Raw genomic sequence first — 5,377 nt, 5'->3', positions numbered from 1 at the left:
AGTGATGTAGCAGTGTAGTAGTATTAGTGTAGTAGTAGTAGTAGTAGTAGTAGTAGTAGTGAAGTAGTGGTGAAGTAGTGTAGTAGTAGTAGTGAAGTAGTGGTGTAGTAGTAGTATTAGTAGTATTAGTAGTGGTAGTAGTAGTGAAGTAGTGAAGTAGTGGTGAAGTAGTGTAGTAGTAGTAGTGAAGTAGTGGTGTAGTAGTAGTATTAGTAGTATAGTAGTGTAGTAGTAGTGTAGTAGTAGTGTAGTAGTGTAGCAGTAGTGAAGTAGTGGTGTAGTAGTGGTGTAGTAGTGTAGTAGTGTAGTAGTAGTGAAGTAGTGGTGTAGTAGTGTAGTAGTGTAGTAGTGAAGTAGTGGTGTAGTAGTGTAGTAGTGTAGCAGTAGTGAAGTAGTGGTGTAGTAGTGTAGTAGTGTAGCAGTAGTGAAGTAGTGGTGTAGTAGTGTAGTAGTAGTGAAGTAGTGTAGCAGTAGTGAAGTAGTGGTGTAGTAGTGTAGTAGTGTAGCAGTAGTAGTGTAGTGCTGGGAACAGGAGTGGAGCTCACTTGCCAGTAAATCTGAGCAATGTTTTCAAGATCGGTGCCAACACAGACTATAATTATAATTATATAAACTATAATTATAATTCATGTCTCCATACATCCAACGGTGAGAGCAATTAGAAGAAATGTTCCACTGTGGGTGTGTACTGTAACACCGGCTGCAGTGCATGTATTTAAGTTCAGACCTGTTTCTCATTGGGACAGACAGGATCACAGCATCTGATTCTACTGACATCAGAGCAACAACCTGCACATTTCACTTTGGTGAGTGTCTTGTGTTCTATTTGTTTAAAGTATCTTGATGTCTGTTATTAATTTACAGAACACATCATTTTCTGAAGCTTATTATTTGCAACATCTGGGCTTAGTTCTTGTTAAAGAAACAATATAAGTGGAGTCTTGGAATATATTATTTTGATTAATGAGGTAAAAATATGTTTAAATGTAATTTTTGAATTTCAAAATTCCGATTAATTTAATTTCATCTGACTTGAGGCTCTGTATATACAGATTGAAAAGCAAGATATTTTTAACACCCAACATAATCTGATGAAATGAGATTTCTTTTTTCAGAATTTGCTGTGTTGACACTAGATAATATGCATGTTGAATAATAGATTACCATGTCATTTTTCAGTATGCAGATTGCTGTTGTTGTTGGTGAGTTCATTTCCAGAAAATCAGTGATCATGATAAAAAACTATTAAGATCTCTACTCAAGATTCTGTTACATAATCATCTTGAAGAGAGCTACCAGCCAACAAAACAAGAATGCCACCCCCCAGGGCAACCAGGATCTCGCACAGCCACACCCCAAACAGGAGCATGCATAGCCACACCCCAAACAGGAGCATGCATAGCCACACCCCAAACAGGAGCATGCATAGCCACACCCCAAACAGGAGCATGCATAGCCACACCCCAAACAGGAGCATGCATAGCCACACCCCAAACAGGAGCATGCATAGCCACACCCCAAACAGGAGCATGCATAGCCACACCCCAAACAGGAGCATGCATAGCCACACCCCAAATAGGGGCCCACACAACAGGCCAACCAGCTGCCTGTCAAATAACAGAACACCTTCGAGATTGACCCAACCGACAAGACCAACCAGCTGCATGCAATCTCAGAGAATAACCAGGATCCAAAACCAAAAATCAACCTACAACCCTCCACCCAGCAAATCATCCTCAAGCTCATTCCAAAGACCAAACAGCTGCATGCGACCCCTTGGAACAGCTGCAAAGCTGACAACCTATAAAGCAAGATGTAGCCCACCAGCTCACCGACGAAACAACCTGTTAATGCACCTTGACCGCATCGACCACATGCGGAGCCTGCGTGAATAAGCCTACAAACCCACAAAACAACCAGAGGCCTAATTGTTCTGAAAAGAGAGGTAAATATGAAAGGGTATTTTAATGTTGTTGAGTGGTCATATTCTTTACTTGGTGATCACACTTTATTGAAACCTTGAACAATCATGATGTTACATATTTTTACGTATGTTTGTTTTACATTTTTAATCTCATTTTAATTTCATCTTCTGAGAATGTTTCAGCAGCATAAATTGACACTTATTTAGTATAAGATAATGATTATTCTTTATGTTTGATTTGTTCTTTTGTTCTTTTATTTGATGATCATGTGTCATTGTATACAATATCAACCAGAGAGGTTCAGGAGATCCTTTGTTCCCACTGCCATCAGGCTCTACAACACCTCAGCCAAAGGATGTGAACTCATTTAATTATTATTGTTTATTTATTAATAACTGTTTTTATTATTATAAACAATGAGCTAATGGATACATGAATTTCCCCTATGGGATAAATAAAGTATCTATCTATCTATCTATCTATCTATCTATCTATCTATCTATCTATCTATCTATCTATCTATCTATCATGTATCCTCTGGATGTGTTGTGATTTACAGTTGATGTATGTATGGATTTCAAATTCAATAAGCTGGTGTGGCTTTTGACATTTTCATCTGATGTGTTTTTATTGTAAAGCATTGTAGCGCAACAGATACCTGCATATTTCAGGGAAATCTTTCAAATGTGGATACAAGTACTAAACTTGGTACAAATCCTCCTTGTGTATTACTCTTTGGATAAAACAAGTCACTTGAAAATTCAAGAAGGTTGCCATTTCTGGCAAGAAAATAATTTTTTTTGCAATAACATCACTCACAATTTTCCCATATGAATGGTGTAGGTGTCAAATAACACAGAAGGTGAAATTTAGTACACTGTAAAAAATATAACTTGCATATGAGTACGTTTCAGAATATATATATATATATATATAAGCAAATTGAGAAAAGTTTCATAATAAAATCATGACTTTGTGTTGATTTATGCATTCAAAAATAAAGACTTTTTATTTTCACTAAATATTTTGAATCATTTTGCAGAATATTTTTCTTTTAAATGGGAACATCATAAAATTGTTCTTTAATATTAAGATATTTGGATGTTTCTCGTTTGGTAATGTTTGTGGTAAGCTCTAAATGTTGCCTAATATTATTATCAAATCATGCCTAACATTATCAACTGCTTGCTCTGTGAATGTGACGGTATTAGGTGGTAATTCAGGTCTATTTTATGTCGCTAGTGCGGTGTATTTATTGTGGCTGATTTTGAAGAAAAAAAACAAAATAAAATGAATTTCCTGGTAGCTCAACATGACAGTCCCACTGCTAGCAATCTAGCAGCCTCCTGATACCTTTTAAGACCATTTTGGCAAGTGGTTCAATTATTTGTTTTGAATGACATTTGATGTGTATTTAGCCTTTTCAGGGATGCATTTTGCAATTTCTCCAAGTTTGGGATCTTTTTGAATGGTGTAAACAACCAGCCTAATTAAAAGGCCTACCTCATCCCCATCCCCCTGACAACGCCCACGGAGAGCTAGCTCATTTACAGAGAGAAACTGAATGACTTTGGCTTTGCTTTTAACATAGTACCTGTTCTGTTCTATCTGGGTTTGACCCAGTAACTGCATGATACTTTCACCTGTCTCTGAGCGATGCTGGTATTCCTGCCATGCAGACATCGCTGTAATGTGAGGAATACTAGAGGCATGTTTAAGGAAAACACCATCTCATTCCAGCACTCTCTTCCAATTAGTGTATCCACATATGTGAATATGTCCTCTCTTTTTGAATTGGAAACATCAAATTTGCAACAGGCAAAGAAAAATCAGGCATCACGCAAGACAGAATATTCTAGCCATGGACGAGATTGGTAGCCTGCCCTAAGGCTTTCCTTATTTAAATCAGGAGTGGACATGGCAGAGCTGGAGGATGGTGTGTCTAGATTTTGTGGAGGACGGAGGTTTGCTGCCCCTGACACCGAGGCAGAAACGCTTTGCTTGTGTTGGTAGATGTGCTGGGCTCAACAGGGAGCCTGTTTTTTAATGAGCCACCTATCCATGCTGGAAGATTTACCAGGCTGATTAAATAAAACTAATCGTGTTAGCCTTCTGTAAAATTATTTTATACATAACAAGCCAACTCCAGTGGCTAGCTACAAATCAGCTATAGCTAGCCTGGAGCTGGCTAGCTAGCTGGCTAATCACTAAACCAATAGCCTGTGAGCTGATAACAAACAGGCAGCTTCCAAAATGTGCAAACTCAACTGTGAAACTATACAAGACTACTAATACAACTTATAAGAACCAGAGAAAAGATTGAACAAGAATCAAGGTATTAACAGTTTTAATTGGATTGCTGAGAGCAGCTAGCTACAAACAAGTCTTGCAATTCACTTAACTGTGTCTGTACCGCAGTGTAATGTAAAGGAGGAGCACTGACTAAGCACACCCACACCTTCAAAATGGCTAATATGAAAGCAGTGCATTTTTTGATAACCAATGACAAAATAGAAAAAGAAAACTATGAACGCTCAAAAAAATAGCTATAACAGTGATTTTCTCAGAGTTTTCATTGGATGGGCAAGTGATTCTTCTGGGTGTATATGTAGACATGCACCAGTGCACGTTGGTATTGTCTAAATTCATACCAGATGTGCTCCATAAAAACCTTCAGCAAACTTCAAGGCAGAGCTTCATAAATGCATTTGCTTTACATTCGCGTCACAGTCTTGCAAACAATCGGTTGCCCAGGAGGAAAATGGAAGCTCCTCCTCTTCCATTTTAGCAGCTAGCTGCTGAAGCGTCCTTGGACTCCCTCCACGCATGGCCCCTCAGAACCATAGAGGCAAACCCACAGGAACTGTCCGTCCAAATACCGGCACTAGGCCAGCCCTCCGATGGCAGGTCATGGATGCCAACTGGTTGTAGCGTTAACGCTATATTTAATGATTTACTCTCGTTGAAATGGGGCACCAGTCCTCTAGGAGGACAAGAATGAATTACTTCATTGCCAAATTTATCAATCTCATATCGGAAGCCATGACTTCTTGATTCAATGGATCTCCAGTCTCTACGTCAAAAGAATACAACAGGACAACAACTGGGCGTAAATAAATGAGTTTATTTAACTAAACTACTATGTACAGGGTAAATGCAAGGTGTAATAATCATAAAGATGAAAATAATAATGAATGAGCAGTGTGATGAGTTGGCAATGGTGGGAGAGAATATGTTATGGCTATACACTATGACTATACAGCTAATGATGCTACATCTATGAATTAGGTCTGATGATTAAATATTGCTATATTTCGACATCAACCCAGTCATGAGCAGAGTGTTAAGACCGGCCTACTGTGAGTCGCGCTGTAGCTGAAGACCCTCGGTTGGAACCCAGGTGGCTGTGGTTGCCGTGGTAACCCTGGAGACGCAGGATCTAGGTGGATTCT

The 5,377-nt window shown here is 38.8% G+C and overlaps 1 long non-coding RNA gene across 1 annotated transcript; it reads left to right on the top strand.

The window, feature by feature from the left end:
• Positions 1 to 559: 559 nt before the first annotated feature.
• LOC147817811 (uncharacterized) lies at positions 560 to 2,800 on the top strand. Its single transcript, XR_015438651.1, has 2 exons — positions 560 to 806; positions 1,180 to 2,800. It is a non-coding gene; the product is annotated as an uncharacterized LOC147817811 (long non-coding RNA).
• The last annotated feature ends 2,577 nt before the right edge of the window (positions 2,801 to 5,377 follow it).

The sequence above is a fragment of the Seriola lalandi genome, unplaced genomic scaffold, assembly GCF_002814215.2.
Source record: "Seriola lalandi dorsalis isolate HSWRI2012SDOR001 ecotype SW California unplaced genomic scaffold, Sedor1 jcf7180002054885, whole genome shotgun sequence".
Taxonomy (NCBI): domain Eukaryota; kingdom Metazoa; phylum Chordata; class Actinopteri; order Carangiformes; family Carangidae; genus Seriola; species Seriola lalandi.
Note: the sequence above shows the minus strand (reverse complement) of the source record. Positions and strands in the feature narration are given on the sequence as shown.